This window comes from Rhyacophila brunnea, unplaced genomic scaffold (genome assembly GCF_057557595.1).
Source record: "Rhyacophila brunnea isolate RB1 unplaced genomic scaffold, BYU_Rbru_1.0 scaffold_5, whole genome shotgun sequence".
Taxonomy (NCBI): domain Eukaryota; kingdom Metazoa; phylum Arthropoda; class Insecta; order Trichoptera; family Rhyacophilidae; genus Rhyacophila; species Rhyacophila brunnea.
Window position 1 is genome coordinate 41,471,209 of NW_028233170.1, and position 27,481 is coordinate 41,498,689.

Genomic DNA, 27,481 nt, shown 5'->3' on the forward strand with positions numbered 1-27,481 from the left:
TCTAAAAAAAATATATGTGCGACTAATACACAATAACACATAGAAAACAATAACTAAAAAAAAAACAATTCGTTCGGTAAGATGAAATAAACTAACGGGTGAAAATATGGTTAACATAATATAATTTTGTGAATCTGTGGCTTCATAATATTACCTTTCGATAAACAATAAGTAGATATGTAAACTTAGATTGAATTATTTGAAATTTAGGGATTTATTTCTAAGGAAAAAACAGGACTGTTATTTAATTAAATATCTAATTCTTAACAACACATATTTTCTTTAGTGTAACTACTTCATTATTTTTTAGTAAATCATATTTGGTCTTGGTTATTTAATTAACCCTGAAATGCACGATGTCAACACTTTAATGTAAGTACATATTAGTTTTCTAATTGATCATATTATTTAATGTCTAATTTATAATCATCATCAGCCGGGGTCAATCCACTGCCGGTTGAAGGCCTCCCCTAGCTCTCTCCTTCCTAGTTCTTTGCTACCACACACATCCATATAAATTTATGAGGTTGTTTATCCGAGCGACATGTCCAATTTGTCTGCGTAGCGACCTCTATCACATCGCGTACTCTTGTCTACTTCTTTATCCATTGGTTTATTTTGTGATCTTTACGAATCATGCCCAACATGCACCGTTCCATGCCACGTTGCGCTACTCGTAAATTTTGAATTTCTTTCACATTAAGAGTCCATGTTTCACATGTATACGCGAGCGTTGGTGACACACATTGGTTGAACAATTTATGATTTTTACACAACGGAAGGTCACTTTTAAAGAATATTTAATTTAGAATATACATAAATGAACAGTGTCAGATGTGAATGAAAACTATACTTTACTATTTTTTCAGCACACTGTCCATTTGAAAAAATTGAATATTTTTTTTAAATAAAATCTCATTCACACAAAATATAAATATTAATACAGTTTTTTGCTGAAAAACAACTCCATGTAATTAAGGGTTAAAGATGATATTTGGAAAAAATACATTAATAATATAAATAATAAATATTTTGTTATTATTAAACTACTTATAGCATTGTGGTAGGAATTGCCAGTATAGAAAACGAATTACAAAATAACAATATTAACAACGACAAAAAATACATCAAAATCATAAGCTTGACCTATCCAACAAAACATAACTGTTTTATTAAGCCGACCGTAATACAATATTTTTTCGCAATTACAAGTCTTCCGTTTTCCTTTTTTCTTCCTTTTGTTGTTTTTGCCATAATGTGGAAAAAGTTGTTATGAGAATACAATATACGAAATGTTAATGAAAATTCAATACCATGAACCGTATTTATTCTACTATTACAGAAACACATTTAACGGTTGGTATATCAATAAAAATGGTACACGGTTTTGAAAAATATTAGTAATATATATTTTTATTTTAAATTTGGAACGTAAGACTCCAACTTTTATTATCATTCACCTAATGTATGGGTGAGTGTTCTTTATGTATTTACCTTTAGAACTACCGATCCATCAATGACTCATCCCAATTAATTCTAACTAGTTTAACTCTTTTAATTTAATTATTTAAGTAATCATATTATTAATATGTTTATAGATGGCGCCAGGTGTTTACCATGGCCCGTTTCAGGCGGGACACCGGTGTCGCGCTTGAAATATTATAGGAGCCCTTTTTATTCGAATAAAGGGGCCTTTGCATTATGTTTATGAACGCCCTAGAGCTAATCAGTCTACGCATAATTTCGAGTTATAAATTAGAACGTTAAACTGGCTGCGATGATAAAAAGAAGTGTATCGGTGGCTTGGGAATGTAGCGGCCGACGGAAAAGTATATCGGACACGCGTCGACTCATTAACATAATACGTCGGCGTTCATAAACATAATACAACGGCCCCTTTGTTCGAATACAAAGGCCTCCTATATTATATCGAGCGCGACACCGGTGTCCCCGTCTGAAACGGGCCTAAAGCTACTTGAACATATGAATAATTAATAATAATCCCACTTGATCCAATATTTTTTCTTTGAGGTGTTTTAAAAGTAGTTAAATTGACGTTATAATTTTTATTCCATCATTTTTAGGTATATGTTATAAGTATATAGAAACGTTCGCAGTTTAGGCAAACTATAGTATCCTTATATTAAAACGTTTATTACAAAGGTGTGGACATAAACTGTAGAGATTAATAATTGTAGGTAACTTCCGCATGAAAACGGTGAAAACAAAGAACAAGTGTTGACATCCGATAGTTTTATGACTGGATATTAATTATTCTTTAATTATTAACGGTGGCAAGGTATCATCAAACTATCTTTTCCTTCTCATATATAAATTCCAATTAAATGGCATAGATAGACTTTTAAGGAAAACTAATAAAATTATTTTAAACAATTTATTTCCACTGAAATTTTTATTATTAATTAATTAATATGAGTCAAATTAATTAATGAGATATTACTTTCCTTCTCAATGTTATACAGTTAATAAAATACGTATTATTTTATTAATGTCGTGACTTGAAGTAGGTATCAATTTTATTGTAAGTGAAGAAAATCTGACTATAAGATTGTGATATTTTTAACTGGGATCAAGATTCAGAATAATTTTTCCATGTAATTCAAAATCACCTTACCAATTTAACCCTTTTATAGCCACTATTAATAAATAAAAACAGTATCATATTAACACTTTGGACGCTGAAGACGCACCTGGCGCGTAATGACCAGGCGGCCGATCGATGTAATTACCGTGCATTTTAAAGGTAGTAATTAAAAAAGCATTATCTAGTCAGCCGCGAATGAGTTCGCAGTGAAGTTCAGCAACTAGTTAAACCTCTAAATTATTAATACTAGTAAAAATCTTTTAAACCTTCGATTATTTTCAGTAAAGGACACTTTTAGATATTTTATAGTCATTATAAATCTTTATCAAAGTTAGATACTTCATAAACGCGAACAAAATAAAGAAAACTAACAGGACAAATATAATAAATTTTGTGCTAAAAATATTTAATACTTTTACTTGGGGATTTAATAATGCCGACTTCTTTAAATAACATAGAAAAGACATTTTCTTAACACAAAAAACAACAAATTCCATACATGGTTAAAAGGGCGGGTTAACAATATATTTCACTAAACAATATTCTTATAAAAATATATTACCTATAATGCAGCTGTTGAGAGCAGAAAAAATTCTAATGAACTTAAATTATACAATTTCATCGGACACTTTAAACTTCATAATATAATTCTTACATTATGATCCAATATAAATGGGTATTTAATTTAATGTTTTAATTATAGTGAATAGAGCTTTGAAATGTCAATATTTCAAAATTATATTTGTATTAGCCAAAACTTCATCAAGTAGGAACTAAATTTCTAACATTATAAACGTATATTCATTTATAATATTTGACAAATAATATACATATTATAATTTATCATATCACATTAATAGTAGAGGTTTTATAGGTATTGTACAATAAAATTATGTATTTAAACAAACATGGTAATATGTACGTGTACATAATAATATGTATTCAATAGAGCTAATACCGACAATCCAAACGATATTTTAAACAGTTAAATTTATTTAATAAATAGTAAATTCATTGCAAAATATTCCATTTTGTTTATTCAGAGACACACTATTAAAGATCTCATGGATTTGAAGCGAAGTTTTTTGTTTGAAACTGACAGCTGTTTCAGGCTCTAAAGCCATCTTTGGAATGGTCTACGATAACTAATCGTAAAGATTAAATTAAGACACGTAGCTTTCATGCTAAGATAGTCACGATAAAGCGAGATGGGGTGTATATTAATATCTACGATCCTTCTGATTCGCAACAGTGGTTTATTTTTAACATATTTATTTATAACTCTTTAATATTACAATGATAGATTGCCACGTCACACACATGCGACAATAATTATTGTAAATCTTACAGTAAATAACATTGAATAGGTAGATAAAAAAGTAAAATAAAAGAATTAAATGTTTAAGTAAAAGGAAAGATAAATAATTATTTAAAATAATCTAATACGGTTATTTTGACAAGCGATTCACAATACATATAAATAGATCAACCTTGGTATTATATATTAAAATAGATTTGTACGAAAACAGACCGGTACTAAAATATTTGTTATTAAATAATATGTTTCATAGACAATTAAGTTTCGGATTCCCTATTCATAGATACGATCGTATTATTCGAAGATAATAACACGAAATTAATTCTCAATTTCAAACGGTTCTATAGGACTTCCTTCCTGTGGTCTAGCCCGATTCCCAATCATTCCTATACTCATTATACTTACCATTCAATAGAGCGGTTCATGCTTGATTAAGAAACTTTTATTCATTGTTTGCATTTGAAACCGGATTATAGAAGTTTTTTTTTCAAATTGTGTACAAGCGCTTTTAAATTGAATTTCATTAGCAAAACAAAAGATTTCTGAAAAATAATAATAAATTTTAAGTTCAGAATGAGAGCCTGCAAGTATACATCCAACTATTATAGATGGCATTGGATCACTCCAGTTTTCAGTCGGTTGTTTGATACAGACGTAGGTGTCTAAAGGTACTGACAAGTTATTCGTCGAAATTTAACTGCTAGATAGAGGTTCAACCACATGACTATCTTGTTGTGTATAAATCAAACTAGCCCATTTTTTTCTTCTCTCTATCTGTCAAATTTTGATTTCCTTATTTCACGTGAACGAAACCGCAGCCTATCGTCTAAGTCACTGATAAAATTAAATAGAATACGTAGATTATTTTGAAAACACTTCTGAGAAAATATATAACCAATAGAAAAAATCTTTTTTTGAGAAAAAAAAACAACACTCAACAGGAATCGAACCTGCGTCTCTCGGGATTCGCGCTCACGCACACCGACCACAATGCTATTATAGGTATTCTATCTAATTGCAACAAATTTTAACGAATGGCTCTTACACTACTCTCTGAACCGCTTTCCAAATTGAGTTACTATTGGCAATCGGCTTTTGCATTTTAAATCAAAGTAGGTATTAATTACTTTAAAACTAACCGACTTCACGTATCACTCCAATTTTTTTTTGATGTAAACTTTCTTGTAAAATAAGTTGCTAATAATATAATTAACTATTTTTTTATTCAACGAATAATTTACAAGATCACAAGATTCACAATGTAATATTCTTTGTATTGAACATTGACAATTTATGTAATTTTTGTTTTTTATTATTTGTTATTTATGTTATGTATGTTCAATAAAAAGAATGCTACATTATTAAATCTTGTGAATTATTCATTGAATAAAAAAAATAGTAATTAAATAGAATATATTGCAAAAATCATTCAACCAAGCTTTACAAACGTAGTAACTTGAGTTATGTATAATTTACGTGATAGTTATTTAGGTTAATCTATAAATATTTAACCGAAATATTGCTAGTACTAATAATTCACAGTGTCAAATTTACCAGCTATAAAATCGAGTAGCTATTTCGCTGCAGGCAATCACGCCATATCATGTACTCCCAACGTATCAAAAGCGTATTTTTAACCACCGCAATAATTAGTCCAGAGCACCAAGGGAGCAAAAAAGGCTTTAATTTAACGTTGACTTTTATATAAGGCCGGTGGGGAAACTCAACCTTATCGCTGGGCCTGCGTCAATCTCACCAAGGCATCAATCACTGTTAGTTTTCCTCGCGAGCAACTGTTTTCCACGAACTATACAGGTGCGTGACCTGTAAGCTGCCAGTCCGTATCACGTGGACCACCATCTACGTTTTTCGATCAATTATGTATAATTTTAGCGGGATAATGTTTATCAAAAGATTTTATATTCAGTGAAACGCATTTTTATGGCTTCATTAAATGCAATGTTATTTGGCGATTTTCCGCATTTTATTACCTCACAACATATTATGTGCATTGATGTCACGTTACTAAAGTATACTTACGTTTTATAACTTTTCACTTTTTACTACACTGATACGCCTCTTTGCCTGATTACCTCACATAAAATTAGATCAAATGATATTCACTTATTGGTTGGGCCATTTATATTCCCATTCGACCTCCTAATCCCCAGTGTTATTATTACCAGACAATCAATAAGCAATTACGGATCATGAAAGACTGTGTTACAAAGATCATTCAGTTGCATCTTGAAAGCGGGCGTGAGTGGGCTTTTAATAGCTTTCCGTCACTTAAGTGATTGACTCAATAAATACAGACTCATTCAGAATCTATCATCATCATTCATATACCCTCACATAATATAATCCATAAAACTGACACAAAGTGCGTGAGTGTACAAACCGGGTGACCCAAAGCAACAATACAGCGCGAGTGAGATTTGAAACCAGACTACGGAGCCATCATATATCATCACAAAGGTCAGTGTCTGGCATTCTGTTCCATCACCCCCACCCCTAGATCCGACCTCCTCATCTTCCCTTAAAATAATTACAGTCCACTGAAAGAGCTCAACCACTTCGATACACCAGTTCAATAGGGGAACAACTCAAAATTTAAAGATTTTGAGTTAAGAATGCCATTTGATGTAGAAAGGTCTTCTCTTTATAATTCAGCAAATTATTTTATCATTTTAATATAATTTCTTCAATGTGTCATTAAATCGAATAATCCTTTCTAAGATTAATCAGTAATTCCAATATATAATAAAATTTATTTGTTAATTCGTTATTAAAATGTACAATTTCATTGTGCATTGATGAATTCCACTAAATCAAATACAAAAAATATACACTTTCATCGAAATCAAGGCTTTAAAATTAAAATAATAATTACTGCCAAAAAATTCAAACGCCATTATCTCGGAACAAGATTTTTTAAGTTGTTCCCTTATTGAACTGGTGTATCGACTTGTATTAAATAAATATAATAGATAATAATATATTTTTAGAATATATTACATCATTTTCATTCTAGAACCAGAGTGAAAAGTTATGAAGCTTATACTCTATCCTTATTTTAATTACATGCTGATATTGTATTATTAGAATACTTATAATATACATCAATATGTACATGAAATAAATAAATCTATCCTTCTTTCACCATACCCACTCATCAGTTGGAGCATATAATGTACAGCACACGGAGCCTACGAGAACTCTGTCGGTCGCCAGTATTTATACCTCCCCCCATATTATCATACAGTGGTGAAGGTTAGAGGTAGGTTGTTAAGATCCGACATAAATAGTAGAAAACAATTTTAATTAATAAGTTATGTATAATATTAAAATGGCATAACCATCGTAGTTTTTTTTTAATCCCGGAAACAGTTAAAAATTTACAGATTTCATTTCCTACCCACCTAATAGTAATTAATCTAAATAATTTTTGTAAACAATGACCCTGTTAACAGCATAAGTAGGTACTGCAACTTGGGTCTTGGCTATCTCAATTCTTCCCTATCAGGCGAAAGCTCGTGACCACTGCCATTACGGATGCTTTATCTCCTTCTATACAATTCTACCATAGATGTATGATTCTACTAACTCATAGATATAAAAACAATCGTGCTTATTTTTATCGTATGTTAAGTTGAAAAATTATTGGTATTATATTTTGATAGGTTGTATTACTTTCCAAGTGATCTTTTATGGTACTGTGGACGTCATCGGATTCGTGAGACCCAGTTTTCAATTATAATATTATTTCATAATAATATCCATTTTCACATAGAATCAATCAGTATTCAATTATTATTGCAAACTCTACTAAATAACTGACCTCAAATTTATTATATTATTATTTAATACTCATTTCAGTGACAGTGAGCAAAATGTTGAATTATCGCACACTCACTAAAATAGCTGATCCACAATTTATTGTATATACATTTCAACATATTATTTAATAGTGCGTCAATAAACAGCGGATCATAACTGATTGGAAAGAATACTCTATCATAACTCCCCGGGCAGAACATAACAGCATCTCAGTCCAATCAATAGCAACCTTCATGTCGGTCTTTGTATCGCTCCGTACAGCATCTCATCTACCGAGCATTGGACCTCGGAACAGTATCATAATAATTCTGGAAACACAACTCTTGTACCAAATGTTTACGCTGCAATAAAACTCGCTTCTCCGTCCATCGGAGCAACCACAACATCTAGACTTTTCATCTATATACCTTCACCCCTAAAGTATCTACTAATTTTATTACCAATTAAGACGGATATTTACATTAATTTTTACTCAACATAAATGTGTTAGGAAATACAACATTTATTATTTAAGACTTTTGTTTTAGGTGGCCACTTTATATTCTTTAACTTCATTCGTTCCTCGTCGTTTAGTTTAAATTTAATTGTTTAATCATATTACTATATATAAAATATAATTGTTTTATTATAATACTAAATATAATATTTAAAATGTATATACACGTGTGTTCTGTGTTTAACAAAGATTTTACTTAAATAATTAATCAACTAGTTCTAGTATACTTTGTATAATGAAATATAAATAATATAATAATACAATACTCAGGTTAACTATATAAGACAGAGATACTTGTTACAAAATACGGCCTCATAGTAAACTTCTGTATTGCTAGCTTCTGTTTATTCACCTAACATTATACAGCGACTAGAAATAACATTGTGAATGAATGTTAATATTATCATAAATAACTTAAGTTTCTTCATGCCTCGAAATTTCATGGAATTTTAGGGTTGTCTTAATAAATTATTTTTAGTACTTACACAACAGTTTCTCTTTAAGTTCATGACTTAAATTCATTATAAAATTCATTATTATTCATAGCATATTTTGATAAACTGCCATGAAAAAAATAATTTACTTAATAAGCATACTATGACTAAACTTACACATCATTTCTGAAATTATAATTGGTTCATACTGTGAGAGGTTTATATTAATGCTCAAAAACTATGTGCCTGCATACCAAACTTTCACTTTAACAGATTTTAATACAGTTTGATGAAACTGTTAATGATAATCGAACACAATATAATATATATACATAGTTTAATAGTAATCTGGACCAGTTTTGTTTGTGTAACATTCTTAACAAAATTAAATGGACGGACCAATATTGATCTCTATTAATATTTGTATTATTAATTTACTGTGTGTACGTAGTATGTAGTATTTTGTTTTAAATTTTAAATTATTTAAATAAATTGGCATTCAAATAGATACGTGTAAATACGTGATAGAACTTCAATATACCTACTCATTTTTATGTCGATAGTTATTTTTGCCTACAAACCCATCCTCCAGATACTCAGATTACTAATTCTTAAATCTAAATACTGAACGCTTATAACTTCAACTATTATGTTAAAAGAAAGCGATGTCAATCTTTTATCTTTCTTTGATCCAACGGTGGCGTAGTGCAATTTCATTATTTTATTTTTAATATCGTTTATTTTAAAGAGAGTTTTTAAAATATATATCTCTGGCTATTAAATAGTTTCACATCCACATTCATTCGAATTATATTTTATTAGAATTATAAATTCATCCTTCGTCTTTTACATATATGTAATGATTAATCTCAACTTGATCCATGTGGTTAAGTCCATGACAACGTTTACCACAGGTATAGGACCATACTCTGGATCAGCACTGTCCAACTTGTGGCCCGCCAAATTTTTTTTGCGGCCCGCGATCTGTTCAGCAAGTTTGTCATCAAACATTGGGGAGCAAAACTTTGTCAGAATTAAAATTATTTGAAATGAAATATCCGGTGAAAGAAAATATAAGATTGTGTTCAGAATTACCCATCATACATGATTAAAATATGAAAACATTTTATTATAATACTAACTATTAAAAATACTTTTTCAAAACAAATAAATATACTGCTTAATTTTACCTAAGTTAGAGACCCTGATTAAAGATTTTAATACAAATTTTTCTCAATTTGAAGACCTTTAGCTGAGTATTAATTTATTCAGTGATCCATTTAATATCATTCAACATAGACTTGCCACAACAAATGTTGATATTGACATAAAAGAAATTGTTGCTCAACAACTAAGGCCACAATGCTCCCATTAAATAACTTATAAGTACGTATAAGTATACAATTTGTTTTATAGACGTAATTAATTTATGATGAATACTTTTTTTTACAAAAAAAATAAATAACATAATATTTTATATTACTGTTTTTATTATTTCTAGTAATGTGTTATTTTTGATTTTTTTTTGTAAAAAAAAACTTTTGGATTGACATTAAATGACCTTTTATTTACCTATCCTCTTTGGACCCGAAATGTTTGCTAAAGTAAAAATGGCCTGCGGCCTAAAAGAAGTTGGACAGCGCTGCTATGGATCTACTATATGACTGCTCTCTGTATGACGCTTGATAAATTTCTAATCTACATATCTATATACAATGATACGACATTTAATTAAAACTTAAGGATAAGGAAGTCCCCATATTAATTTCATGAAATGGTAAATTTAGTACAAAGGATGATATTTTATTATATAATGACTTCCTGGATTACAAATTCATTTCCTGTTTTGTGACACGTGATGAGTGGCTCTTTATTTTGAAAAAAAACGTGACCTTTACGAAAAAGGAATTATTCATAGCTATTTCAGTATTTAGTTGAGTTGAGTGACTTCTCATAATGACGAATCATCAACAATATAAAATATTAAATATTTCATTTCCTATAAAAAAAATAGTATTATACCATAATAATGATTGGTCAATGTATTCATATTCAGTAAACATAAACATTCTAAATTTTCAATATAAATAATAATATAAACGTTGTAGAATAGAGACCATAACCAGCTAACTAAGTAAATGATATTGCTTAGATCCAGATGCAAAGATGTCAATGAAAATATATAAAACTAACCTTATATTGTATAGTTGACGATTTAGTCATTTATGTTCATAGTTTATAGCTCTTGTGTGCCCATACTAGTCCATGCCAATTATTCACATAAATTATCTCTTTTGGTTAGTGTTAACGTAAATAATCTATAACCCTATATTTATAATTTATTTCAAATAAGTCAATAATATACCTTATTAAAACCTAATATTTTGGTACCACGATTGATGGATTCAGTTTACGGATTATGGATTATAAGTTAGATAATTTTAATAACACTATACTTACCTAGTTCCATTATGTATGTATTAATGGAGAATATCTAAAGTAGGTATCAACTACGGGTTTTTTACAACATTTTTTTAAACTTAACATTTCTTTTTATAATATTGTGATCCTTTACTTATTAATAAGATTTTCACGTTCATTTATTGTTTTAGATATACAATTTTATTAACTGCAAATATTCTTTATTAGTGTGTATTTCCCATTGCTGAGTATGCATAGTGCATAAAGATGCCGAAAAGTGAAACCCGGATTGCAAAAAACAACTTAAATGAAATAATACAAAACATAAATCAATTAGATTTTCTTATTTGCTAGTGTTAGTAACATTAATTATGTAAAAACCATCATGGCAGCTCGGCAAAAGCATCGGACTATAACGTCGTGGGTCCCAGGTTCGAATAATGGGTCTGACAAGTACACATATTGTTTTTCAATGTATGTATGAGTTAGAGTAAGGACCTAATAGGTTAAGGGAGTGGCTGACATCTTTTCTCGTAAAAGTAAAATATTTTATTACAAACCTCCACCATGAGGAGGCCCTTCTGGCCTTATTAGGATCGGACATGGTCGAAATTTATTTTAAATAACCTCTTTTAATCACCAAGCTAAACATTCAACCTTGTCAAAGATTATAATACCTGAGACCACGTATATATTAATTCAATTTTCATGAATCATTGGCAGAGAGATATTTCAAGGACTAGGGCAGTCATTTGGATAATGAAAAGTTGTAATGTTGGAGCCCCACTTGGCTTTACTTTTTTTAAGGATTTTATTCTCCTTAAAATGATAAGTATGTTTTCTGATGTATTTTTAAATTATGTGGACATAATTTAATTAAAATATAAAACAGTTAAAGGAATTGTTTTATAGTCTATTTAATTGTTAATTTCATTTTCATGAATAGACAGAGAGATATTTCAAGGACTAGAGCAGTCATCTGGATATTGAAAACATATAATGTTGGAGTCCCATTAGGCCTTATTTTTTTCAAGGATTTTATTCTCCTTAAAATTATATGTATGTTTTCTGATGTATTTTAAAATTATGTGGACGTAATTTAATTGAAATAAAACATAATATGTAGTAACTGTTTTGTTGTTTCACGAATAATAATGTTGATATTAATACTATCGACTGAAGGTACTTGATGGAATTTGTATTTGAATCCATTAGAAGAATGTTGATATTTAAAATCATTAAAGAAAATAAATGGAAATGTGAGGATTTTAAATAATACGTTAAATATTGGAGTATATATTTACAAAAATAATAAGACATTTAAATAGACCAAATTATGCTTTAATTAATTCCAGTATGTGAATAAAACCACTATCCGAATTAATTATGATGTTATTTAATAATTATGTTAAGTAAAATTCATGTGGGTAGATAAGTTTCCGTGATATTAAATATCACCGTACATGCCCGTTCATCATGAATTCAATATAAACTGGAAGCCCTGAAGCAACGATCATTAACGCTGCATCGTCGTCTTCGGATATTATGCACATATTGAGGTCATAGGTTTGTGACCGTTACCTCATTTCCGGATATACAGGGCAATATGTCGCTTTTATTACTCAATTCCAGAATGTAACTGTAATATTATACAAAACGTATATTTTTAAAATAAAAGTGTTATGTATGTATTTTTAAATAACGACACTAGTTTAATTTGATTTTAATACAATAACTGTACCTATCATTTAAAATTTACTATAAATAATTAGTTTGGGTGGATTTACATGTCGGAGGCGGATGTCATAGTAATAGCATAATACTAATATTCCATGTAAGATGTGCACGTGTTTGCGCTCACACCTACCAAAATGTGTCCGCACACATGTTTTCATCCCTCGCACAATCTCTTCACACAAAAACATTGTAAAAGAAAGTTTCCTTTTCCAGATTATAGTTTTGCTCGAATGCACGAAACCATCACATGCACAATATTCTTCGACTGATTTCTCGGAAGGTGAAAGTCAAGTGCGACTAAAGCGAGCATGTAAGTCCAATTTTACGTCGTGCGGGATCACTATGTCCGTCTTGTCACTCACGCAAATCACTGAAATTAATAAATATTAAAAAAAAATGTTTTAATGAAAAATTGTATGTGCGTGTTTGTGGGGAGGGTGTAAATTTACTGCACCGGGTGACGGCCCGTCACTGACGGATGAAACCAACCCTAGTTATGCCACTGCTCAGATGCACTGATGAACCATACACACAATTGAAAAGTTAGAGAGAACGTTGGCTACAAATCGATCCACCGGATATGATGTCATTCGGTCGAAAAGCGTAAGCCAGTTGTAAATATAGTATGCCAAATAAAAAAATATTTTCATTAGGTAATAACTACAGATACCGTCTGAATGAATCCGAAAGTAAACGGGGTTTAAGGATATTATAATATACTACCAGGTAAGTTTGCAATGAATAGCGGATTCTTTGAAATTGAAACTTCTGTTTTTTTGTAAATCAGACGGCAATTTCAAATATACGCTACATCTTGAAATTGTCACTGCAGATGTGGTTACAAAGTTTATAGGTACGCCTTTAAAACTGTGTTGTCTTACATTTTCGTAATCTTCAACGTCGTCATCATCAATATAATTATGCCAATAGCAAACTGAGCATGAAATTTCTTCCACTTCTGCTACAATTCGCTGCATATTCACTCATACAAACTCCCTCCACCATCCGCCACCTCTCCATCACCGTTATGCATGTATATACCATGGTATAACGAACGTTCGGCGCTCTTCAAAGTTGTGTTAAAAGTGTTCCAGGAGCAACATCTCAAGACATTGGTTGGCGTGCACTAGAGTGTGCGTGATTACTATTTCAATGTAATATATTACGATCAATTCTCGGTAAGACGAGACCTTCTTGCTCGCCGTAAAATGCCGCAAACTTTTTAAAGGCCCTGAAACTTTCCCTTGTAGATACCAAATGGCAATGGCCAACTGATCCAACTGATGTTCGGACCGACTTGAGAAACTCTTTCCTTTCAACTTGCATATGGGGACACTCCCAAAATTAATCAGAAGAAGGACTCAATTATATTGATTTTGAAATAAAAGATGTTAAGTCATGATATTTAAGTAAATATCTAATCCCCACAGTTGTTTTAAATTATAAACCAATTGTCGGAATTATCCAAATACAACTTAACCAAAATTTTTAAATAAACTGAACATTTGTTCGTGATATTATGTCTAATTTGAGATGGTGTATTATTTTGAAACCTATCTACCACGCTCTGCACACAAACGGCAGCATAATATTGGGGTTCCGCGGAATACAGTTTGAAGATCACTGGTATATATATATATATATATATATATATATAAAATATATATGTTTGTATTGAAAATAATTACATTACATAATTATAAAGATTTAGTACGGCACGATGAACCGATTGCTGTTTTTTTAAGTTACTTGAATAATAAAACTTGTAGTCACACATTTTATTTTCTTTTATTGTTATATATTATTGTATTAGATATAAAAACAGGAAGTTTTAATATTGAAATATGGTTGAGTTTATAGTCTGGAACAGCTATAAATATTAATACCTAATATTGTCGTGAACCTGTTATAATCTCCGATGTGACAATTTTGTAAAAAAAAAATTATACATAATAAATATTCCAATTATAATTTTAATTTTGTCATATTGGAAGTTTTTACAGTTCAATGACTTACATCTAACTCAAATATTGTAGAATTGTTTCAAAACCATTACACAAGCAATGTTGAAATGCCATATTTTATGAAACCCTAAAGTAAGCTTGTTATCAGAATGGCTTATAAATTGACATACCTAACTCAAAATAATTCTACAAATTGAAAAAGCAATCACCCGATATACGAAAATACTTCCGTGGGTCCGCATCAACCCATGTTGCCGAAATGGCGCCTCAAGGAAACCATTACATATAATTACCTTCCGGATAGAGTCCGCGTTTGGCAAGCCGGCTTTGGAAATTTATCATGTTTATGTGTTGGGTCGCTGGCCCGTGAAAACGATCCTTCGAAACTCGATGGGAAAACTTTACTCTACTGTATGATTGAAAGGGATAATGTTTTATTGTTATTTCCATTCGTCAATATATCGACCGTTGGGAAAATATAATATATATAACATATTGTACCATTTATTTGTTGTTTCTTACACTGATATGGATAAATTTAATAATAGCAGTTATAATATAATACTATCCACATAATATATTAAGGCTATACTTCAGTTGAGGCATGGTCTAAAAAGATCGTGGCTAGGCGATGCGCGGATTGTGAAAATGACGCGTGCCGAACGAAATATAATTTGTCATAAAAATCCAACATGCGTCCATTTAATTGTATGTTTATTGTTATATTACTACCAATAATAGTATATTCAATGACATGTTTTCTTTTTAAGTACATACGTAAAGTTTTTTAGTCATCTTTACACGATTTAAGAATATTTTCATCCGACGCCATGACAAAATAAGTCGACGTGCGCACACCTCTACTGTCTGTCTCCGATTGGCGACGAGTGCGTAATTTCGTCGCACATACTGTTTAAAATTATTTGCCGTTTCACTGAAGTATGCTCTTAATATAAACTGTATCTTTATGCGTTCTTTTTATCTTCAGAATAATTCTTACTATGAGAGGTAATACATATCATAATATAATATAGGGATAGTATTCGATATCACATAGAAATATTAATTATTACTTTGATACTATAATATCCTTTACTTATCTTACATTAAGTGTTTGATTTTGAGTTTTTAACTAATGTTTTCTTTGTACATTATTATTGTTGAATATTAATGTTTCTTGGCATATTATACTGTGTGAAATATATTATTTTTTATCATAAACTCTAAGTAAACAATCTAACCCTGGCTAGATTATTTGATTCATTTTAGTTCTTGGGTGTTTAACTTGGGTTAACTAGTATTTTTGCCGCAATTAATCAAATTGTCGTACATTTCAGCCAATTGCTATTTCATCAGTTTGGTGACATCACTCACATTGTACATTTTTGTATGTTACAATATCCATTTTATGTGTTAATTTCTTTAGTTATAACATAGTTATTTTATTGAATATTACGCTTTTCTTAAATATAGATATATATATTAATGTAGGTAAATAATATTTATTTCACCTAAATATGTTTACTAAGTTAATTCTGTAGATATTATATTTATAAGTAAATAGGTACGTTGATTTTATCTATTTCATTAAAATAATTTGATTAAAACTAATCTCCTAATTTAAATAATGGAGATATAACACTTTTTTATTAAATATAAATACTATAATATGTTTAACATTGGTAATAACGTGATTAATATTATATTTGAATAGTTTTATATATTTTATAAAGTTTGCATGAAAACTGTTTCACAAATTTCGGAAATCCATAGATTACATAAAAAAAATGTTCAGTAGATACCTAATTATTTTCACGTTTCATATCATATATTCATTCACAACCCACACTTTTACATCACACCCACAGTTAACATTAAAATTGAGTTGTAACTAAAAATCTTTCCATCAATAATAAAATTATTATAAATCGTTATTGATTAACTGGCTATGGTATCTACATAATATTATATTAATTAGCTTTGATGTTGAAATATTATTAAACATAATTATAATGTAGTTGTAGATATATTAATATATAGATATATTATAATATATTTTGCATTAGTATTACTTATTTATAAGTTTATATTTAAATCTTAACCTTCCTCAACTAAACATTAATTAATTCTCATTGCATTAGTACACTTTTAAGAATGATTATTTCAGGAGTACTTTTTATTTGAATCTTCAATTATTAAAATTCTTAACTATATATTATAAAATTCTTTAGTGTGTTTTTTTATTGTATAATATCATGGGTCCCAGGTTCGAATCCTGTGTCTGGCAATTACACATATTGTTTTTCAGTTTGTGTATGAGTCAGAGTATGGACCTAATAGGTTGAGCAAGTGGCTGAGATCCATTTATCGTAAAAGCAAACTCTGTCAATACAAACATCCAGTCTGTGGAGACCCATATGATCTTATTAGGATCGGACATGGTCGAAAAAAATAATATTATAACATACATAATATAAAATAAAACTTTTTAAATTCGGTATAAAAATATTCTTTATTTTCAGAACGGTATGATATTTATCTGCTGTAGACATATTTAGTTTGATATGTTTAAGCGTAAATTCACATACATAACATAATTTTATAGCATAACTTAAAGTTTGGTATGTAGTAGTTATATCTACAGTTTATTATTAATATTATATTAAGTACATCTTACACAATTTAATTACAAAGGTACGCCTTGTCAAAGTATTGAAAATCGAAATAATATCCGTAATATTATTCCGTGTTTGATAGTTAATTTTTAATAACACAATCTTATATTGAGTTGAGGCATATTCCTCAAAACAAAGTGAATTTCTAATACAATGCAAGCTACGTTACCGCAAAAATTCCTTTGTTCTGATTATAATGCTAGCTAATTCATTTGTTCAATTAAGAAATAGGGACCGAAATTTAATATTACACAATAATTAATTATATATGATTACATAGTAGCGTAGAGGAGAGGCGCCTTGTTTGGTTAATATCATGAATTAATATTAAGTGATATTATTTAGAACGTGATTTCTAGGCTAAACACATAATTTGTTGCTGAATTCATCACGCAAGAAAGCATTCTGTATTTCACTTTAACGTAGATATTATATATTTAACTGTCATATATTTTTTAAAGTTATTTTATTAAATTTAACTGAATCATAAATAATTACAAGATAAAAAGAACTTTTTATATACAACGTTTTTAAATTTTCTGTTGAATCATATAAACTTGACTTGACTAGCTAAAACAATCAAAAAAATTTGTACTTGATAGAAATAATACTGAAATGCCATTTTGACATGTCATATTGATTTCCATAGTAACGCACGTATATATTAATAATTTAATTACTAAGACTCCAGACCCCTAGCAACCAATAATGGTGTTGAAATAACTTTTCATATAAAACAGAATTCACTGAAAATGAATTCAATTCTACTTGATGGCTAAAAGTATTAAAAAATCAATTGGCATCGTGTTTTGATATATTCTAAAAGTTTCAAATGTCTAGCTAGTCGGGAAGTTAGTAAAAAATCGGTTACAAGATTTGTATCGGACAAAGAACCACCGGATAAATAAGAATACGAGCTAAGAAAAACGTTGTAAAATTATTAAAAAATAACGAAATATTATTTTCGTTTCGTGACATTAGAATATATTTTACTTTGATGTTATTTTTAGTCAGTATTTTATAGAAAGTTATAACATCATCACCTCAGTGGCACGACTAAATAATATCGATGTTGTTATTTGGGGGAGGGAATAAACTTATCACAAAATAAACTGTATCACTCCTTTTAAGTTCTTCTGTCAATTCATCATAACATTATTTAATTATGTTGTAAAAATGTTAAAAAAGTAAGAAACCACTTGGTCAAATTATTGAAGTTGTTGTCATTTTGTATATCCACTTTTAACAACTACTGCTTATTCAATAAATATACTATATCTACTTTTCTAACGATGCAAAATAAATGTTTCTGATTAATTAGTTATGAACCCACTTTATAGATTTAAATTCAATAATATTTTTAAAAAATAACACAAAAACCAAGTGGCATTGTTCTATACTTGTGGCGACGTTGTGAATTATTGCTGTATGATAATTTATAACAATTTAAAAAATATTAAATAGTTACTGCATTTTATGTTCACTTATAATGTCTTTAGATGTGTGTTAAATTAAATATAGTTAAAAAATCTGATGTCATCAATAAAGATTTTAATTTTAATGTCGATATAATTAAAAGTTTAAACAAAATATTTTATACATCCATGTACGTAGGGATTGCAATACAGAATGAATATAATAATACCGGTATTTCTTATCGAACACCGGTATTTTTCAAAACATTTTATAGAAAGAAAGAAGTTGGTACCTATCAATAAATATAACTATTAAAATCTATTTGAAACACTATTTTATAGCAAGCTAAAATACCTATCTACATTTATTATGTTGACGTTGCAAATATGTTTAAATCCTAATATTGTAGAACTGCTATTTTTTACAAATATTGTAAGTCCGGGTACAGGTAAATCTCTCTGAAATTTATCGTTTGTTGGATGTACTATCAACGTTGGATCAATACTTATAGAATAATTGAAAATATTTTCAAATAATGTTTTATTTTTCGACATATGTTAATTCATCGCGACAATTCTATAAGTTTAGTATATTATTAATGAGGGATTTTATTTTAATATTATTTAACTTTTGTTGGTTTCAGTCAATATTTTTTCCTTTTGGCAGCATACAACTTAAACACTAAATTACGTATATGGTTTTTTTAATACCGAAAATACTGGTATTTTGGATTTTTGAAACCGCTATTTCGGTATCGATAAATAATAATAAAATTGAATACCGGTATTGCAATCCCTATATGTACCTACGTACCATTATATCTTTATAACAATAATATTAGCTTCATTTTTGAAAAAAAAAACAGGTAGGTAACCTATATATTTTATAATTTCAAATCATACCTTACCATGTACTAACATTTGAATGTCTATTTAGTTGCCATGGTAATATTTCTCGACTGGAAGCATTAGTTATTATTAATATTGTTGAACATTCGACTATTTAGTATTGTCGGAAATGTGCATCAGTGTAATGATTCTATGCACCCTACTTTGAAGGTTCCAGAAACTGGGGTGTCCCACTCGAGCTGTTTGAGATTTACTAATGCTGAATACCTAGAAAACATCTTATGATTCAAATAATATATTAAATGTATAAACAGCCAAAACTCGTTTTTAATATTAAATAGAATATATTTATTTTTAAGTGAAATTAAAAATATTTCAAGCCAGTTTACAAGAGGTAGATAAGTAGACTAATATATTTGTATTTAATTTAAAAAAGAAACCGCAACATTAAATATTCGAACATACATAATTTTGTAAACACTTCTGAGAAAATATATTATAACCAATATAAAAAGATCTTAAGATAGGAATCGAGCCTGTATCTCACGGGTTACGCGCCCATGCGCATAGACCATTATGTTATAGGCGCCATACTTAATTGCGACAAATATTTACTAATGCCTCTTTATACTCTCTGAAGCACTTTCCAAATTGAGTTACTATTGGTGATCGGCTTTTCTATTTTAAAACAAAGTAGCTGTTACTTCAATTACTAACCGATGTCACGGATCACTTCAAGATTTATTTTGTTGTAACATACTTGCCTAATATTTTTTTTAATTATTTTTTTTTTCAACGAATAATTTACAAGATTTAAGAAAGTAACATTCAAATTATTGAACATACATATTTTTTTAATTACTTACGATAGAAAAATTCTTAAAAAATCATTATCAAAATTTTAAATGTTTTTTCTATTGGTTATATTATAAGATAATATTGAATATAATACATATTATTTTCTCAGAAGTGTTATGTATGTTCAATATTTAGGATGTTATATTCTTAAATCTTGTGAATTATTCGTTAAAAAAATGTTTTAATTAAAAAATATATTATTATATTCTATATAAATATACATAGATATTATGTAGGTATTATGAATTGACGACAAAAGCCGTCCTGATCGATATTTAGATACGTGGAACTAATAGTATACATTATATTTTATTAAAATTACAATTATTATGTACTGAAATTCTTGTATAACCATTCTAGTGAAGTAAAAATTTTAATTATTGCTATCTAAATTTTCTTCGATTTTGTGTCACTCATTGAGTTTTGTAAGTCTTTTTTCGATATATTTCAGTAACCCTTTTATTCTACCATTTGCATATCTGAAGAAATTCCTCAATGGCGTCTTATATCTCGCATGCTCGTTATTTTTCCATTACAATGAAGCATAATAAACTATCGTTTCTCTTTAGATCCTAGGGCAGACTATAGTCGAAACAGTCTTAAGTTAGGCTTATCTTTGTCGTAATAAAATGAGACAAAACAGTGTTCACTAACAAAAAGCGAAAAATTTCTTAGTATACAATTGGACGTCACCAAACTTCTGAATTATGTATGCATAATGGTATTACGTATATATAAACGAAAGAAGTATTTCAGTTACTTTTTCTCATTTGTTGCTTTTCAAATTGATGACTGAATATTAATTTGCCAATTTATGGTAAAAAAAGTTTTCATCGGTTATTTTTTCTATATTTGTTCCTTTTCCGTAAATATGATTAAGAAAAATAAAATTCGTATATTCCCTGCGGACGCTCGGATGATTCTGACAAGTGGCAGCTAGGCGGCGAGATGCTAAACTGTTTTTCGCAGTCTGTGCCCTCGCATATATTTCAAAGGAAAGCAGACCACAGTTAGACAGACTTGTCTAAGAGCAGTTCAAATTGCCGCTAGACCATGTTGTCTATAAGACATCACGTTGTCAGTGTCCGCATCTCCATTTTTTCTCATAGTCTGGACACATTGATTATCTAACTACTAACAGTATTGACTGTTGTCTATGCTTGGCGTATGTGACGAAATCACTGCAGATCATTCTGAAGACATATTTAGAAAATCACTCATATTTCAATCAGAATGAATATTATTATATTTTTCTATGATTGTATACGTAATAATGGAATTATTATCATATGACTCCAACTCCGAGTCTCCAAAGCATCAATCTAATTCGAATGCTTTATGTTTAGTATATTATAGAATGTTATATTTTCAAATCTTGTGAATTATTCGTTGAATAAAATAAATGGTTTATGAAAAATTGAAATCAAGTTCAAGTAGACGTTATAACTGAATACTTGACGAAAGCCGGGCATCGGTTAGTAATTAAGAAAATTAATGATTCCTTGATTTAAAACACAAAAAGCGATAGTCAAAAATAACGCTTTTTGATAAGCATTTCATGTATGACCTACTAAATTAAATTATCGCAATTAAATATGAAGGGCCGAAGCTTAATTAATTGTTTAAAGCATACTGGCGCGATAATAGTGGATATACGGGTTGAAATCCCATCGGATGTTGTATTTTTTCAAATGTGATTTTTTCTAGTAGGTATATTATAACATTACCACAATGGCCGTGTGGCTTAAGCGTTGGCCTATAGTGCCGTGGGCATGGCCCCCATTTCCTGAAGTGGGCCCCCAGGCTAGGATCTTTGGCGGGCTCCCACTACCTATCGCTAAGGATAAAGGCAGTGTGACGTTCTACAGTAGTTTTCCAAATGGTGTACGCGATAAAATTAATGTGTATATTTAGTGTTTTTTTAGTATATTTTAATACATTCATTTGAATTATGGATGTGTCGAGTATTGATACATAATTCAAAATTGTATCGTATAACCATATAATTTAAATAAAAATATTATTGAAGGAAAATAGCGCCGCAGACAACTTTGTTTACTATTAAAGCAAATTATTTGTGATGTGTATTTATCTCACTTATCTGGTCGAATCGCTTCGCCGGGCCCCTCCTGAGCCCGGACTCCCAGGCTAGAGCCCTGTCAGCCCCCCTTATGGGGGCCATGGCCGTGGGTCCCAGATTCGAATCCTGGGGCAAGTACACATATTGTTTTTCAATTTGTGTATGTCAGAGTGAGTCAGTAATGAGTCAAAGTATGGACCTAATAGGTCGAAGTGGCTGATATCCATTTCTCGTAAAAAAGAAAATCTGTCAATACAAACCTCCACTCTGTGGAGGCCCATAATATGATCTTAATAGGATTGGACATGGTCGAAAAAATATATATATATTATATTTGATGTGTATTTAAGTTTGTATGTTTAATACTAATGCATATAACTATTACAACCATTTCATTTTATATACAATACTCTTGTATCGACATTTTTGTTAGCTTTATATTACACTAGATATAATATATTTTAGGATAACTTTTTGGGTAAGCCTAAAAAAGGGTCTCGTGAAATTTCTTTCAGTGCAATACTTGCAAGTAGCAATAGTTTTCACAGACGGTACCTGTATCGATACGCTTTTCTTTTTATATGACATTACTAGATGTATGTACCAGCTAAGTTTCTGTCCCTTCAATATTATAAGGGTGCAATTTTCCATTTACTTATGTGTATACGTTTGAAAGGAAAGAATAGTTATGTGAAAGTTTAAAGGCTTATGTTACTAGCAATTCAATCAGAAAACGATAGTTATATTTTAATATAGGTATACGTTATATAAAGTTTATTGAACGTATTGATACAAAATGCACTATAATATTGTATATTAATTAAATTAACTACAAATGGAATATTCTAGTCTTATTATTCACATATTATTTATCAGCAAATTCTGTACTTCGAAAGTAAATGAAAAAGTAGCATGAATTATGAGTGTGAGTCCCGTCGGGCATTGTATTATTTTCAAAGATTTTTTCTAGTAGGTATATTATTACCTTAGGTATTTCAAAATTATTTATAATATATTATTATGTTATTATTGTAGGATGTACGTGGCTCAATTATGAAAGCAAACTAAGCGTAAATTGAGTAGATGTGTGTGTTCAGTCGGGTATCATATTTTTTTTCAAAGATTTTTCTAGTTGGTATAATACGAGTATCGTAGGTATACTGCGAAAAAGCATATTAATAAGTCACAAATACTAGTTTTAATATAATCAAGTTTGAAAGTAAGCATGGTCTTAACTTTTTATATATATATACAAGGTCATGCAGTTAAGGATTTCAAATTACAGATCGTTTTATTGGCTACATATTATTTCTTAATGTGTCACTAAAAAATAACCGCAGGTTTGCTACTTTTTGGAAAAAAAATGAAGGTAGTAAGTACTTGAATTATTGCATTTTCGGTGACAAATTAATGTAAACAGAGAAACAAACGAGAAAACTCATAGTAGGTACTTATATGATGACCATGTCATTTTTTTTTCATACAATTTTGCAATATTTCCAATGTTTTTACAAAAATTATATATCTAAGGTATTTTAAAATTATGCTTAATATTTTATGTTATTGTAAATACGACCTATATATTATTTTAATTATTATTAAGATATTTCTTATAAGAGGCGGCTAAGTTATTTACCTGATTGTATGAAAAAAGAATAGACTCGTTCAACTGTGATGGTTCTAATGTAATAAAAATATTTTGAATTTATTCTAATTTTTAATATAAAAGAATGGCCAATCGTTTAAAAATTTACATAATTGAGTGATGCGGCAGTGTTCTTCGTTTGCGAAATCGGCTCGTCCAAAACCAAAAAAGTGAGGGAAGATGGCCGCCCTTAAAAAGGTTCCTAAATTGAAATTCAAATTTAATCATAATGGAATCCGGTGAATCGGTAACCCCGTTTTCATTTTCCCAAGGCTTTCCTGGGAAATCCAGCATCCACTAGTGTGGCTTCGGCATGCGACCTTTTTCCTGATTTTATCATCTGATATTGAAAAACAAAATGCGTACATACTAACTCTCTTGTCGTTTGCCAATGACTCAGGTCTGTGGTTTGGAAATTTATCTTGCTAATCTGAGTCAGAAAGGCAAAACATGTTTTGAGAAAATGAAGAGCTTTCATCAAACAATACCCATACTACAATATTAAATTATCATTTTGTCTAGCTGATTTATATTAAATTAATAAATTCTGTGTGCCTGCGAGCACATCGATCAGTGAATAGAATATCGATTGAAAAATGCAGCCATACAGAGGCAACCAAGGAGCTCTTAACTGCCACAGGCTCACTCTAAAATAGTCACAGTCAATTTGCATCACTGCCTTTAGATACGTACGTCAGTATCACATTCCACTGGGTGCTTAACTAAGCCCACACGATCAACAACGGTTGGATTTAGGCGCGTGATCTTTCACACGCACCTTACTCTACCATTGTTATCTGACTACTTTACTGTGCTAGTGTGTTATGCGACAACGAATGAATAATATAACTACAAGTATACCAAAACGTCAAACCACCCTTCGATCGCTGATTGTTGAGATTATGTTTTATATTATTGGGTAAAACTCATCAATATTGGTCTAGCAGTATGTAAATTATAACGAAACAAAACTCAATAAATTTAAAATTATAAAACATTATATTATATGTACCGGTCAGTGGCGAAGACTCCATACTGGGCGATTATTTAAAGGCTATAGACGTATTTAAATAATAACTTATTTTTTTATTTTCTACTAAAAATATAATTTTCCAACGACATGTTATATAAATTATGTAGGTATGTAATATAAACTGATTGTCAACCTGGTCAACCAGACAATCCACTTATATGTAATGTACTATATTACATACATACAGTTTAAAAAAGTCAAACGTTTCAACTAATTTGGTATATTCACGCATACAACACATACAAACAATTATAGACGTATTGTAAAAAATACACGCATAATTATAATGTCGAAACCTGAGGCTATAGGTATAAAAGCTCAACATTTTTTTCGCGCTGTATCCGATCCGAATCGTTCGCTACAACTAAATGCTGATCTACCGAGACCGTAGAATTTTTTAGCCCGAGTTCGAAGCGGTTGAGCATTACTTTTTATATCTATTAATTTTAGTACTTGTCGTCTTTTTTTCATGAAATATGTGAATGTAATGAAATGTAAGTTTTGTATTATTCCATTTGAGTCGTGTTTTGTGACCCGGGTTTCGCATTTCGGCATCTTCAGGCACTGTGCGCACTCACCAAAAGGCAAATACACACATGACTTGCAAAAAACGAGTCAAATTGAGTACAAAACTTAAATCCATTTGAATTTAAATTCAAATTTTATCAAGTACCTTCAGTCGATAGTTTTAATATAATATTTTGTATTCAGTAAAATACTGTAGATGAATAAAATTCAAATTCACTTCCTATAAATATGACTATCCTGGGACTTTCTTTAAGTTACCTAGGTATCGTAAACAAGCACCCTTCGTCACTGCCATCCGAATTACAGAAACGGAGATCGAAATGCAAATAGGTATGTAATTAAAAGTCATAGACAACTGTATGTGTCTATTTTACATATTATTGTACTTGTAAAAATCTATTTTGATATCTAAACATTGTACTATGTATTATTCTTGGCCGCTTTTGATTCTGATTATTTTATTTCGCCGTTTTTAATTATATACCGTTGGCCATCTTTGAAGCGAATCCCACTATAATTTATTTCTTGTATATTACATTCATTAGAAGAATTATAATGCTGAGCTCTACGAGCTGTACGAAGATTGCAGTGCAGTTCAATCAATTAATATTAGAAGACTGCGAAAGCTAGGTCATGTGCACCGTATGAATAACAATGAACCGGCAAAGAGACTGATGTCCAGCAATCCAATAAGGCGTAGAAGAAGAGGCAGGCCAAAGATTCGCTGGTTGGATGGAACTGCCGGTGACTGCCGTATTCTGGGGGAACCGTATTGGAAAGCGGCCACACTGGATAGGGACAGGTAGAGGGAGTTGTTTGAGGAGGCCAAAACCCACACCGGGTTGTCGCGCCCCTAATGATGATGATGACATTCGAAAATGCCCTTTGTAATGCTTCGAATATATTGTAGGTACGAATATGTTATAACAAAATTTACAATATAAAAGCAAGTTTACAAGCCCGATGACTTGGATATTCTTTTGAAATCAAGTTTAGTTAAGTATGCTAATGAACGCTTTTGTACGTCAACGACTCGACGACTATCGATTCCTTTTCCTTTTGGCCTCCTCTTAATCAATACACGCGCTAATAAACGTAAAAAATTTACGTTAAATCATATCGTACAAGTTAAATGAGACCCCGTCAAATAATGTTTATACTCGTAAAACTGAAATGTCATTAATTTGCGGGAACTTTTCGCATTTGATCGCTGTATATATATTTTTTTTTATTAAGTAGCCAAATCTAAATTTATATTTTTTAAGTTGGCGGATTGAATTTAACATGGTGATTGTTTTGTGATTGCTCATAGAAATTATCTTAAGCTACCTACATAATATTTCTCGAAATCATGAACAATATTCCTACTACTTATATAATTACGATGTAATCTCATTTTCTTGAGAAACCATTTGATAGTTATATCAGCTAACTAATGGTTTTTTGACAAAATTATTTTTATTAATTCTGCCATCTCGGGCTACAAACTCATCTTCAGTACAGTAGACTATAACTGAAGTTGAAGATTCAGATAATTTGTTGCCAATCTCGTGAGGTTGTGATAAAACGAGATCTATTTCTCC

General features: G+C 30.0%; 1 protein-coding gene across 1 annotated transcript in view; it reads left to right on the plus strand.

Moving 5' to 3' along the window:
• LOC147066431 (kin of IRRE-like protein 1) overlaps nucleotides 1–27,481 on the plus strand; it is a 272,466-nt gene that overhangs the window by 15,020 nt on the left and 229,965 nt on the right. The window lies entirely within an intron of this gene.